This window comes from Sapajus apella, unplaced genomic scaffold (genome assembly GCF_009761245.1).
Source record: "Sapajus apella isolate SASKATOON/1434 unplaced genomic scaffold, GSC_monkey_1.0 scaffold23, whole genome shotgun sequence".
In the NCBI taxonomy this organism is placed as follows: Eukaryota; Metazoa; Chordata; class Mammalia; order Primates; family Cebidae; genus Sapajus; species Sapajus apella.
In genome coordinates, this window is record NW_022436963.1 from 26,686,089 (window position 1) to 26,701,566 (window position 15,478).

Here is a 15,478-nt window from a genome sequence, read left to right on the forward strand (position 1 = left end):
GAGGGAGGGAAGGAGGGAGGGAGGGAGGCAGGGAAGGAGGGAGGTAGGGAGTTCTATGTTATTTGGAAGTTGAGCCTCGCAAATTCAGCTAACTGCACAGATCTCCCTTATCTACCTGCTGGACACCGAGCCCACCTCCTGTCTCTGTTCCATGGATTTCTAAGTTAAACATTCAACACTGTTTGCTCACAGAGGCTCTCTGAAAACACAAAAAAGATGATAAAAACCAAGGTAGGCAAAACTAAGCTTCACCTGGAATTGGCTGCCAGGTGTTTCATGCTTTCCAGGTTTGCCACCTGATTTTTATGAGACACACATGAGCTCTTCTGGGTCTTGTGTATGCACATGCATATTTTTACTGAGATATACTTGGCAGGAGGTGGGGGAGGTGTCATCTCTTCCACAGAGGATATAAAAGAACCGCGGAATGGAAACCAGAGCTACAGTGCACACTCTTGCTACGTAACATGGGGCAAATCTTCCAAGTCAAAGCTACACAGCTGTATAGTTCACCTTCTCCTGGCGGCTAGATCTACACTAAGAAAAATGTCTAGGACAATTAAAGCCTCTTGGAAATGAAGGTTCAACTTCTTACCTACATGTCAGTTTTAAAGAATTTTTTTAAATATTTGTTATTTTTATAAAGTACTAACATATAAAGATAAAAGCACTCATTGTCAGTGGTGATATCATCTGTCCACTAAATTATCTTTGTGTATTACAGAGAAAAACAATCCATTATTAACAGGTATTCCAGAAAAAAAGGTAAATTTCTTAATTCACAATGTTTGGTAATCTGGACATTGAATGTTTAGGAATTCAAGTTCTATGTCAAAACCAAAACAACACATATAATTAAAACAATCTTCTCGGGCATATACCAAATGGTAGTAAATACAATTATATTGGGGGGCAGGGATGGAGTAGGTGATTATTTTTCAAATTTAAAAAATACTATTTCTTTAGACAGAGTGTCACTCTTTTTGCCCACACTGGAGAGCAATGGCACAATCCCGGCTCACTGCAACCTCCGCCATCTGGGCTGAAGCGATTCTCCTGCCTCGGCTTTCTGAGTAGCTGCAATTACAGGCATTGCCACCATGCCAGGCTAATTTTGTATTTTTAGTACAGATTGGGTTTCACCATGTTAGCCAGGATGGTCTTGAGTTTCTGACCTCAGGTAATCCACCCTCCTCGGCCTCCCAAAGTGCTGGGATTACAGGCATAAGCCTCTGTGCCTGGCCAAAAAATATTACGTTATATAACAAAGGAAACAATCTACAGATAAAGCACAAGCTAAGCCTCTCCTTCTGTATGTACCCTCCAATACCAATAGTAACAGCACAAATGCTCCATTCCACATCCCTCTCTTCATACAAACAAGGGCATATAGGTATATGCATTTTTTAAATTGAAATATTACCCTACAGGTCACACTGCTTTTTCACAAACTATCAAGAACACTCCCCCTTCAAGTTAACAGACACAGATACACCTCTGTAATAGCTTTAGGCACATGTACACGTATGTAGGTAGCATATCATCCATGCTGGTTTTATTTTTAACGCAGTCTTTCCCACTTTGTTCTTCTTGCTTGCCACCCCACTCCCCCATCTCCACCACCACTCTATCATCCTATATAATCCACTAAGAAGCTGGCATCTATTTTTCTGTGCTTTTCTACATGTTGCCAAAGAGCCACACGTAGAGCATGCATCTATGCACACACAAAGGGGCATGCTGCCCTTAATATTCGAAAGTAGGGTACTAATTATACACACTTCTCTATGGTCTGTTTTTCAACACTGTATGCAAATTTGTTGATGTCAAAGGGTACACTAATTATTTCAAGGATTGGATAATATTCCATAAGAATACTATATATCAAAATACATTTTGTCATTCTCCATGAAAGGCATTCACCATTTCATTCTTTTGCCAAAAGAAACAATGCAAAAATATATTTCCATATATGATGTATTCTTATTTAAATCTGATGCCTTCACTTTAATGGGTCAGGGCACTGGAGTTAAGATTGCTGGGTCAAGATGTGTATCTATTTCACATATCCATAGATGCAGCCAGACTACTTTTGGAGAAGGTTTTTACAATTTCCTATCTCACCAGCGGACTATGAGCACTCTCTTCTTCCCATGAGCACCAGTTGGTGTTAACAGGTGTTCTTGCCTTTTAGGTTTTGGGTCTGAGGTAGTGATGCTACATTGTTATTTTACTTTGTTTTTCCTTGTCTACTAGTGAGTTAGAACATTTTTCATTTGCTTAATGACCATCTGAATTCACAGATGGTCAACTGCCTTTTTGTATCATCTATATCATTGGATTTTTGTCATTCAGTAGTAATTATTTTGTATATGATAGATAATCTTTTGCCACCTAGATTGCAAATAGTACCATTTGCAGTTAAAAAAATACTTTTACAAACAAGTATGTGTCTTTTTTAAAACATAGGTTGTATGGTTTCTATCTTGGTGAAGGCTTCTCCTACCCTAAAGCTGTTTTTTTTGTTTTTTAACATGTTGTTCCAATTTTCTAAATGATACATATTTCTCTCAAGTCCATACCTCTACATAAAGACAGCTAGGTCTCTTTAAGGGGTGTGTCCTTGTTGCTCATTTTGGGTTACTTGTGACTGTAAGATTCTCATGCCCTCTATGCCTTTCACAAACAGGGCCTGTGAAGTGGCCCTACTCCCTTTCTTCTAAGACAGAGGAGCTCTCTCTTCAACACTTCTCTTACCCACATTCCAGGAATCTTAATAGTCTGTATTTTTCTTTGGCTTCATTCCAGCTTCTATCTCAATTCAAAAGACCCCTGCACATTAATTTGAACATTTCCAGGAAGACAGAAGAAAAAGTCCTGATGTTTTTCAAAAAGCAACGCTTTTGCAAATGCTATGACATCAAAATATCCCCAGGCTAGCTTTAAAGAGTTCCACTAAAATGAAGTTGTTGAATGCTAATGGCTAACATTTAGTGAGAATTTACTCCATTTTAGACTGTGTTAATCACTTAATGTGCATCACCTCATTTAATCCTCAAAGTAATCTTATTAAGCACTCTTACTAAATAACTTGTCCATGGTCACAAACTGAATTAGTAGAACCGGATTCTTTAACTCCACAGCTGTTGCTCCTGGCTTTCAGACTTACTGCCACTTACTGACTGTGTGAATTTGAACATGTAACAAACCTATTCCAAACCTCCGTTTTTCTTAGAAAATGACAATACCAGTGTTTCATATGGCCATGGTGGAGTTCCCATGAAACAATGCATACAGAGAGTGTTTTTAAAACTTTAGGTCTCATTCCTAAATGACATTAGTTATGAAGAGTTAGTGGTAATATAACCAGCATTTTAAAAAATGAAATCAAATGTATTTGTCAAGGGTAGGTATTGTTAATGAAAATTCTGTCCCAACAATACACACATACCCCATATGTGTGCATTATGTAGTCAAATATAATTTTATTTTAAATATGGATATTGGTCAGTGATATAAAACATTCAGCTCAGTGCCTGGTAGGTAGAAACCCTTCAACATGAAGTAGAGATTAATATTATTGTTGTTATAAATAATTTCAGGGAAAACTGTTTTATCTTCCTGTCTGTGTTGTGAAAGATTTTAAAATACTGCTTTTTGGACAAAAAAATGTACAAATTACAGTTTCAAAAGATGACCTAAAAATGGTTATTTATTGAACAATTTTCATAACTATATTAAGGTTTTCACAGACAAACAGGAATGTAGTTGTTTCTACTGCCCTGTAGAAAAGCAGAAAATGAAATAGTTTTCACCACTTGTGCTATTTTCCCCTAGGAAGCCTTTTTGTTGTTGTTTTTTGAGACGGAGTCTAACTCTGTCTCCCAGGCTGGAGTGCAGTGGCCCAGTCTCGGCTCAATGCAACTTCTTTCTCCCAGGTTCAAGCAATTCTCCAGCCTCAGCCTCTAGAGGAGCTGGGACTGCAGGCATGCACCATGGCACCCAGGGAAATTTTTGTATTTTTCGTAGAGATGGGGTTTCACCATATTGGCCAGGCTGGTCTCAAACTCCTGACCTCAGGTGATCCTCCCACCTTGGCCTCCCAAAGTGCTGGAATTACAGGCATGAGCCACCGTGACTGGACAGAAGGCTTTATACCCGGATGGTGAATGCCAGACAATGGCTCTCACCTGGGACCAGACAAGGGTACAAATGGAAGATTTTTTTCAAATTAATGAACTATTCCTTCCAAGAGCTTCTGGTTAGGAGACTGCAGAATATTAAACAAGCAATCTTTAAGTAAAGACTGTGGTTAAGACATATGAAGCAACTGAAGAGGGACTCTGACTTAGAAATGCCCCTTTCTTTTGTGCCACATAATAATTCATTGATATTCTGTTTTAATGTCCTATGACCGGAGTGAAAGTGTTGGGATAACTCTGTCCAAGTAACATTTTTCGTTTAATTGAAATGATGAAAGAACATACTAACACATCCCAAACTTAATTTTACTGCACCTTAAGCATGCCACTGACATGATTAGATGGTAATAAAACTCATTCCTGCCTAGGTCTCAGCGTACGTCCTCTCCCAACCCATCTCTGGCAGAAGACTTCTCTTCTGCACTCAGCCTTGGGGAATGATCTCAAACTTACCCATGTTGTCAGCAATGGGATTTTAAAAGCAAATCCAAGGTTCTAATTTAGAACAGTGAAATTGGCTAGTTCATGCTCAGCTTAAATTTCACAATTCTTTATTCTCCCTATCTTCATTCATTCCCTCTGCTACTTTTTAAATATCTGCCACTCAGACAGTGTAATCCCACTCTCCTCCGAGACTCTGAGATAAGGGACTGTGTCTTATTCTCGTCTGTGTCCTTCAAGGTATAGAATATTTTGCATATGACAGGTGCTCAAAGTTTTCAAATAAATGATTTTACGTAATGCCTCAAGTTATGATGGAGCTAAAGAACAGAAAAATGGTGAAAACTGATATGAATACCTAAGCAATGATGTATGAAGAACATAACTATCATTTTCTGTCTCGCTCTGTGGCCCAGGCTGGAGAGTAGTGGCGCCATCTGGACTCACTGCAACCTCCACCTCCCAGGTTCAAGCGATTCTCCTGTCTCGGCTGCCAAGTAGATGTGATTACAGGCACCCACCATCGCGCGTGGCTAATTTTTGTATTTATAGTAGAGACAGGGTTTCACCATGTTGACTAGGCTGGTCTTGAACTCCTGACTTCATGTAATCCACCTACCTTGGCCTCCAAAAGTGCTGGGATTAGAGGCATAAACCACCCATGCCCAGCCTCTTATGCCACTTCTTAAAAGAATATTTTCGAAACCAACTTCTTTAACACACATTTTCACTTGCACTTAACAAGTATTTGTTATTAAGTATTATATAGGAATCATAATTTGAGGTAGCAGAATATTGATCTGGATATTTAGAAAAGTGAAAAACAACTAAATTCTTACCTCTGATTCAACATTAAAGAACTAAAAATCTAAGAAAGCTATTTCACAGAGAAACAGATTTCAACACATCTGTAACTACAACATTGACAATCTGTACGTATACATGTATATTGTTATGTGTTTTGCACGTGTGTGTATAACTATTTTCAGCTGTTAGATACTTATACAACCTCTTCTCAACTATCAGACTTCTTCTCCTTTCCTCCAAATCCTTCCTTCTCTCAACCAGGCTGGAATGCAGTGGCACAATCTTGGCTCACTGCAACCTCTGTCTCCTGGATTTAAGTGATTCTTGAGCCTCAGACTCCAGAGTACCTGGCACTACAAGCGTGTCTCACAACGCTGGCTCATTTTTGTTTTGCCATGATACCAAGGCTAGTCTCAAACTCCTGTCCTCAAGTAATCCATCTCTCTCAACCTCCCAAAGCGCTGGGATTACAGGTGTGAGCCCCTGCACCCTGCCTACAAGTCCCAATTTAAATATGATTTAATGACACAGCTTGTATCTTTAATTTCTATTGCCCTGCTAACTTCTACTCAACAAAAAGAAGCAAAACAGTCTTCCGAATTAGGAAGTCATTAAGGATAAACTATAAAATAAACTTAAGTTCACAAAAGTAATTAGATTTTAAAATTATGTTAGAGTAAATTACTGTAGTAACAAGTCTTAAGTAGTAAGTCTTACTTCATTTTCACAAATGATGCATAATCTTGCTTGAAAAAAATCCTTACATAGTTCACCTGGGATACAGCTCACGAATCTATTCTTTAAACAATGGTTGAAAAGGAAACGACGGGCAGAAAAGCCTTGCAATCTCACCACTGAATAAATATATTCTGACTTACAATTCATTTGAAAAGTACCAAATTCCATTGTTAGAAATTTAACATTCCTCTCTACCCCTTCTTTGCCCTGGTTGGAGCATAAAGAACCAGAGAATCCAACACATTCTCTCCATTTGGAAGGCTAAGAGTTCTCACAAACACTGCTATTCAGCTACCACCACTTTCTTGAGAACATGTAAAGTTGCTGCAGCAGATTTACTTACTTAAACTCTTAATACCATTAGATTCCCAGCTCTGTTGAACCCACAGTGAATAGCATAGAACCTGTAATACAGGTACTTGGCACACATTTATTAACTTTATGCCAGATGGTTTTCTATTAATTAGGGATCTAGAATGTGTAAACTGTCCCACGCATATTTACAATAAGAAACAATTATTCCATAGTATCAACAACAAAAGGCTATCGTTTATTCTGAGAACTTAAAATGCCACATCACAGAATTTCTGATGTGCTCTGAACACCCTCCATTCTTCTGTCATTCTCTTCAAAAGACACTGATGAAATTAACTTCAAGAACACACCATTGGTGATAGCAAAGAGCACCAGGGCAATGGCTGGAAGTTTTGGAGTCGGCAACAATTACTTAGACAGAATCCCCAAGACAGCACTAATATAACAGAAAAATTACAAAGTGGACTTCATTAAAATTAAAGGCTGTGTTCAAACAAGGGAGAAATTAAAGACTTCTGTTCATTATTAAGGAAATGAAAGGACAAGCTACCAACTGAGAGAAAATACTCATGACATGTGTATTTCATAGAAGATTACTATCAGAATATGTAAAGAATTACTACAAATCAATAATACAAGGACATAAAAACAAATTTAAAATGGACAAAACTCCCAGACACTTCACAAAAAACAATGGCTAATAAAAACATGGACAAGCATTCAAAATGAGTAAGAAAATATAAATTAAAACCACACAGCAAGACACCATGTTATACCTACAAAACACCAAATGTTGGTGAGGATGTGAAGCAACCGAAATTCTCATGTATTGCTGACTGCAGTGCAAAATGGTACACATTCTGGAAACGGTACAGTAACATCTTACAAAGGTAAACATACATCTCTCCTATGACCTATGAATTCTACTCATACGTAGTGAAGACAATGAAAACATGTCTGCAGAAAGGTATCTAGAACATTTATGAAAGCTTTTTTGTTCGTAACTCCAAACTGGAAAAAACCCAAATTGCATTAACAGGAGTATAAATAAGCTCAATTGTGGTATATTCAAACTAGCATAGCACTGACCAATAAAAAGGAATGAACAACGATATATGCAATAGGAATGAAAGTTAAGACAGGGTGCTGCGTGACTAAAGCCACAAAGAGTACACACTCTATGATTCACTTATAGTTCAAGATAAGACTAATCCATAGCAACAGAAATCAGAACAGCGCTGTCTACGGAGAGTGGGGGATTGACTGAAAGGCAGTCAGAGGGAACTTCCTGGAGTGATGGAAATGTTCAACATCTTGATGGGATGTTAGTTACACAGGTCTGTGCACCTGACAAAATTCACCAAATTTATATGTAAAATCTATTACTGTCACTATATTAAAAATTATACTGCACCAATGAAACAAAAAGAAACTATAATGTAATGTAACTTGTTGGTATAGATTAGCATTTCTCAAACTTGGTCTTAAGATCAGTTAAACTCTTAAAAATTATTGAAGACCCTGGGGCCAGGCACGGTGGCTCACACCTGTAATCCCAGCACTTTGGGAGGCCAAGGTGCATGGACCACCTGAGGTCACGAGTTCAGGACTAGCCTGGCCAAAAAGGTGAAACCCCATGTCTACTAAAAATACAAAAATTACCCAAGTGGGGTGGCGTGCACCTGTAATCCCAGCTACTCCAGAGGCTGAGGCAGGAGAATCGCTTGAACCTGGGAGGCAGAGGATGCAGGGAGCTAAGATCATGCCAATTGCACTCAAGCCTAGGTGATGAAGTGAGACTCCGTCTCAAAAACAAGCAAACAAAAAAAACACCTAATTGAAAACCCCAAAGAGTTAGTTTTCTTTCCCTTCCTTTCTTTCCCCTTTCTCTCTCTTTTTTGTTTTACTGTATTTGGTTTTTGTTTTTGTTTTTTTTTTTTTGAGTGAGCGTCTTACTCTGTTACCCAGGCTGGAGTATAGTGGCATGATCAGAACTCACTTGCAGCCTTGACTTCCCAGGCTCAAGTGTTCCTCCTGCTCCAGCCTCCCAAGCAGCTGAGACCATAGGCAAGTGCCACCATACTCATCTTTTTTTTTCTTTTTTGGTAATGATGATGTGACCCAGGCTGGTCTCAAATTCCTGGACTCAAGTGATCCTCCTAGCTTGGCTTCCCAAAGGGCTTGGATTACAGGCATGAGACAGTGTACCTGGTGTAGTTTTCGTTTAATGTGGATTTTATCTATTGCTATTTACCAAATTTTTTAAAAGCTGAAAATAATTTGACTTATTCATTTAATAAAAGTGGTATGCTAACCTAAATAACATCTTCAAGAAAAAAACGTATTTTCCAAAAGTAACTTAGTAAGAAGAGCAGCACTGTTCTACATTACTGTAATCTTTTAAATGTCTGGATTAACGAAGGATAACTGGATTTTCATAACTGTTTCTGATTTCAATCTATGATTTCATACATCAGGTAGTCTAGAAACTTCAATGTAAACATTTAAGTGAAAGACAGAAAAAAGGCACATTTTTAGTAATATAATGAGAACTGTTGTAACTTGTCCCCTGAAAGATCCTTGGGGATCCCCACTCCCCACCCCAAGGGTCCAAAATCTCCCCTTTCTAAAACCACTGGCATAGACAGCAGAAGGGCTTTTCCTTTTCCCAGTACAGATTTAAGCAACTTTGGAACAAGGTAGTTAAAAAAAAAAAAAAATCCGGCCAGGCAGTGTCTCACGCCTGTAATCCTAGCACTTTGCGAGTCTGAGGTGGGTAGATCACCTGAGGTCAGGAGTTCAAGACCAGCCGGGCCAACGTGGTGAAACCTTGTCTCTAATAAAATGCAAAAATTATCTGGGCATGGTGATGCATGCCTTTTAATCCCAGCTACTCAGAAGTCTGAGGCAGGAGAATTGCTTAAACCTGGGAGGCAGAGGTTGCAGTGAGCTGAGATTGCCCCACTGCACTCCAGCCTGAGCAACAGAGTGAAACTCCATTTCAAAAAAAAAAAAATCAATTAATTCAACAAATATTGACTGCATTTCAACTACTGTGAGGTTTTGAGGACATTAGGACACTGGATAAATACAATATCCAGGAATGTTTACAGCTGAGATACTTCCATTTCAAAATGTTATTTCATTTCTGGAATCTGCTTCAAAAACTTCAAAACTGGCACTTCTGCTAAGTGGGCTTAAAAATATTTAAAATCAATAAGATGGTTTGAAATTGATATAATCTTATTTTAATAAGATGGAATTCAAAAATTTCAACTCACACTCAACTTTAGTAGTTCACCTGTCTAAAAGTTCAATATGATTTTTTGTATTATCTTCACGTTTACATCTGAGAATAAACGCTGGTTTTTAGTCACACAACTCACAGAATCTCACCTTAAGTTGATGCAATTTGATTTTATCACACTGAAAAAGAAACCCTCAAACAAGGGAAAGTGTTTGCTCTCCAAAGTTGATAGGATTTATTTCACAGTCTTAAAAATACTATTATTCCTCAGTTGTGTATTACTAAAACTTTAGTTGTAATACATGTGAAGATTTAAGATCTTCAAAGTTATCTTATATATGAAATACTTGAAAAGTCTAATATACAGAAATCAACACAAGTATCTAAAATTTACCTATACAATTAAATTCCCGAAATTTGCCTATCCCCATTTCAACAGAAGCAGAATTTAGGCTAGTCTTCAAGAGACCAATCACTTAAAGCTCTTCTTGTATGACTGCTACGGTAATGTACCCTGTACCTAGTTTCAGGTTTGAATTCAGACAAATACAGTCATCACAAAGTTCTCTCTGCATATCTAGAATGCCATTTTGAAGCCTGGTATAAATGAGCACCATATCTTATAGTTTAGTCAGAGATGAAGGTTACCCAACAGCTGGGTATTTAACCTGCTGTTAAGACCTCGCCAACTAAAATTAGCCTAGCATCTTAGAAGTAGGTCAGTATATGTGTAAGACAAGAGCTCTAACATTAGTCATATACCTTTTTAATTACAGATCTTTAAAAAAAATCCAATTACTTGATTTCCTATTTTTAGTTTAATAATTTGATGTGGCCAGGCTCAGTGTAATCTTAGCACTTTTGGAGGCTGAGGCAGGTAGGTCACCTGAGCTCAGGGGTTTGAGACCAGCCTGGGCAACATGGTGAAATCCCATTGCTACTAAAAATACAAAAAATTGGCCTGGCGTGGTGGCATGTGCCTGTAATCCCAGTAATCCCAGCTACTCAGAAGTTCAACTGCTTGAACCAGGAGGCAAAGGCTGCAGTGAGCCAAGATTGGACCACTTTACTCAAGGCTGGGAGACAGAGTAAGACTGTCTCAAAATGCTAATAATAATAAAATTTGATGTAATTATCTGATATTACTATTTAATTTTGCTAATATTCCCTAGCTTTAGATTATTTTTCATTTTCAATCTTTTAAATGACTTCTGTATAGTCTATGATTATCACTTAACAAAAATGGCTCTACACAGTAAAAAGGTTACGGTGGTCTTGTTTTACAAGATGTTCTACTTGTTTTGACTTTAGTAAGTGAAAATTGTATGTACACAATTTTACACTGATTTTCACAATGCATTTCTAAAATTTAGAATTCATTGTCAAGCTTCAAGAACACAGTACATTTTCTTTCTACTTTCATTAGTTTATCACCATAACTGGATTAACAGGAATGCTTACAGAATCTTCACACTTGAAAGCAAAAAGGAACTGATGAAAAAATATCTCTGAACCAGTCTTTTAGTTTGCTAAGCAGATGCCATTTCCGGCAGCTTGATGTCCCACTTCAGGTACCTTACTATAGGCCTGCTTCACAGTGTTCAGCACAGTCCCAAGGAAGGAAAGGGGAAAAAGAAAGGCAGACTTTAACCTAGGGACAAGGTCACTATTCTTTGCTTACCTTTACCTCTAAGAATAACTAAGATTTCATGTAATGGGTATAGGAACAGACAGATATGAAGTCATTGAAATTAAGTGAAAAGTGAGACTATATCACCTTCATTTGGATCCAAAGGAAATGGTCTGAACAACACAGAGATTAATGAAATGCATGCTGAATGCTGCACAGATCAGAGATAAGTACTGCTGTTCCTAAAGGATTAACTAGGTCTCCTGCAGTGGCAATGTGCAGGTCTCTAAGGAGCAGAGAGGCTTCAAGGTGAGCACAAATCTTCTACTAACCCCTCTACAGTCCAAAAATCCATTTTCCAAAACTCAAAGATCTTTGCATATAAATTAAAAGAAAGGACAACAACTATTTTATTTACCCATTTTTGCTTAGGGTTCATCAGTTTTTTTTTTTTTTTTTTTTTTTTTTTTTAAAGGGAAGAAAAGTTTTCAGCTCTCTCCAAGGAATAAGACTAAAAACAATGGTCAGTGCAGTAGCAATGAACATCCTAACCACTCAGATTGTTATTTCTAAGTATTATTTCTCACTAAAATGAATTATGGCTCCTTAGAGAAATAGCTGAGTCGATGTCTGGGGCATGAAACAAATGATGTAAGCCTGAAACATTTCTTTTAAAAACTTCTTCTATAAGCAGATGGGGCTCTAAGTACTGTACCAGCTTATGCCATTCTTAAGGGGAACAATTTCTGTTCACCTCTCTAAATAAAGAGTGTGAGATTTCAGGAAGGATGGCATAACTTAAACAACATAGTGTGACCATTCAGATCGCCTTTTCTTATCGACCATTTGCAATGCAAAACTTATTTCAGGATGAAGCAATAGAGACTGCTGGAAGCAAGACAGACAGGAGGTGGAATCCCAACCACTGCCATGGATGAGCACTAAACCTCAGCTTCTGCGTCGACAGGATGGGGATAACTATAGTAGCAAACATTTCTAAAGGTTCTTGTGAGAAGTACTATTATGAGTGCACGATTAATGCTGCTTCTAATACCATTACAACTACTGCTATTCTGTTACAATCAGGGCCTCTATTACTATCAGAGGCACAGAGCTTTAGCTTATAAACCCATCTACTCACTTCTAAACTGACATGATTATTTCATTGTCTTTGACAGTTGCCTTGCTTTCTGTTAAGAAAAAAAAAAAAACATGGAGGGAAATAAGAGTATGAAATTCTCATATGCACAGAGAGATAAAGATAAATTCCCACATACTCTCACTGGCTCTCATTTCTACCTTCTCTAATTTATCCTGCAAACCACTACCTAATTATGTGTCAATATTCTGTTTTAAACTCTATGCAAGTGCTTTCTCTATTTCAAGTTTAAACAGAAACTCTTGCTCCAAGTCAGTGGTTCTCCACCAGGGATACTTTTAATGTACAGAGGACATTTAGTAATGTCTGAAAAAAACGTTTTAACCCACAGAGGACATTTAGCAACATCTGGATGGATTTTTGGTTGTCACAACTACAAGTACAGGTACTACCGGCATTCTAGAGATAGAGGCCGGGGAAGCTTCTAAACACCCTATAATTCAGACTCCTCCTGCCTCAAAAAATTATCTAGTCCGAAATGGCAAAAGTGCTGAGGATGAGAAACCCTGCTCTAAGTGTATACTGAACTTATATACACAATAAACCACAATATACTAATATAAGCATATAACCTTCAGTCAAGAACCAAGCCATCTCATCTCTCCTTACTATCATGAGAAATTCCCTTTTGAGCATAAAGAATCAGCTACTCCTTTCAAGTAAAATAATATGAACACACCTGCATTAAGGAAGTGGGTTGGCCAATTGATCTCTTAGGATCCCTCTCAGTTCTGTTACCTACAAGTACATATTTGAATTCTTCTAATGTTCTTCATTGCCTACAGATGGCCTCATTTCTTAGTATGCATTCAATGATTTCTACAACTTATTTCCTGTTTGGTCAGTCAATTCTATTTTCCATTGTTTTCTGGTAAGAATGTCTGCTCCAAACAACTAGGCTTGCTCCCTGGTGCCCATGAACACCTTTATAATGCCCTCTCCCCAATCTATCATCCCTGGCCAGTCTCCCAAGTCCTTGGGGCAAAGGACCTCTTCCATCTATTGCTCTCATTATCTGTTAAATTTACTTGACCCCTAATAAAATATGATGTGACTTGTTTTACTTTCACGTACTTGCCTTTTCACTCAGATCTCACTTAGTCCCATAGAAACAAGAACAATGTAAAACATGTTTTTGCAACCTTTATGTTCATCTTATCCATCTCCTTTAAGACACTACACTTGCACCACATATCACATGGAACGTATACGTGGGAAGTTATTTCCAGGGTTAGCCCTAAACCATTTGCTTTGACTTATTTCTCGTACCACATCCCACACTACTCTTAATGAAATTAAGTGCCTTCCTGACATCATAATGAAAAGCAATCCAAGACTTTCTCTGTATTCAAGGGGAAAGAAGCTGTGATTGACTAGTGATGTCTGTCAAGGGTACACCAAAGATTTGCCATCCCTGCTTTTTCCATTCCCTGGTATTATCGGTTCATTTCCAAATTTCATAATAGATGTGGTCTTCAAAATGGATGTATGCAATCTGCTAATGCTCACTGGTGTGAGACAACATAGGCTACACTAAAAATACCACAGATGGTCTAGTTACTTGTCATCTTAATCTGGGATATTTTGGCTATATGAAGAAAACCTATCACATACAAGATTAATACAAAAAATCAATTGGAATTAATCTAAGATGTGCCATGGAATTGGGGAAAAAAAAAAAAAAAGGAAGTTATCTGGAACCCAAGAAAAAACACTCTATCTTTTCTGTTTCATGCTGAGTGTCTTCTCCCTCGTCTAGGTGGACGTTCACCCCTCTACCTCCTTTTCTGGCTGTCTGTCCTGAGAAACTGTTATTTCTTTGGTACAGTTAAGGACAAACATGTCAAAGATATCCTCAAATGCAACATCCCTATCTTAAAAGCTCAGCCAAACACTTCAGAATCCCACATTCTATCTGGTTCAAATTAATCAATGATAATCAGAGAAATAGAGTAAAGAGAAATACAGATGCTGAGTGTCCAGTCCTTTGGGTAAAAGTCGCCATGCAAATCTCAGTAAAAAGATATGTGACCTAAAAATAGGTACCTCCAAAAGCATTTACTTCATGTGCATGTTCACATGGGCAAAACAATCCAGTGAATTCGGAACTGTGCCCCTCTGCTACATAAGCAAGCTGACTCTGACAGAGTTTCAATGACAGTCTAGTTGGTAAAAGATAGACTTAAATATAAACGTCAGTCTGTCAGATTCTAGAGACTGGATCCTTGTCCCAAGATCTTGTGTTAGAGACGGCCAGATTGAAAAATAATGCAAAGAAAAAAGTAGTAAAAATCAGACAATTATAACTACTAATGTGTATCGTGTGCGACCTATGCATTGGCATGTACTAAATGTTTGTTGTGTATGTAATGCATTTAACCCTATGACACAAAGGTCATTATTATCCAAGATGACAAAACACATACAACAAGAGAATAAGTCATCTACCTCACATAACAAAGCTAGTTAATGATGCATCAGGTTTTAAACCTAGACGAAACAATTCCACAGTCCTGTGTTTTTAACACGCAAAGATTTGACTTCAGTTATTTCTAAGAAAAGAAGGGAGGAAGAGATCAACTTATTGTTAAATTGTATAGGTCTATTTTATTAAAATATATGCATGTATACATATACATGTACAAATGTATGTATATATACACATATATATATTCTGTGTATGTTTATGAAATACGTTTAATCTTTAAAATGTTCAAAATGGAAAATTCATGACTGGTGGCACATTTTTGTTCTTTTTCTTTGAATAACAAAACTGCCTGCTGGTACCTCTCTTTTTGTCAAGACTGATAAGGGCTGTACAATCTTGTAGTCAAACACCTCACTAAAAAGCTTCTTTGGCAGCAAAGCCTATCTTGGAGTGTGTCTGGTTTCCTGGACGCCTTATTTGTTTTTAACAATGCTCTTAAAATTGTCTCTAC

General features: G+C 37.7%; 1 long non-coding RNA gene across 2 annotated transcripts in view; it reads right to left on the reverse strand.

Moving 5' to 3' along the window:
* The window catches only part of LOC116559536, a 30,961-nt gene that overhangs the window by 5,580 nt on the left and 9,903 nt on the right, over nt 1-15,478 (reverse strand). The window contains exon 2 of one of the 2 annotated variants that reach the window (XR_004272504.1): nt 14,988-15,091. This is a non-coding gene — a long non-coding RNA (uncharacterized LOC116559536). Of the gene's footprint in view, nt 1-11,823; nt 15,092-15,478 lie in introns of those variants that run through there. The other variant, XR_004272503.1, reaches the window with a different exon arrangement.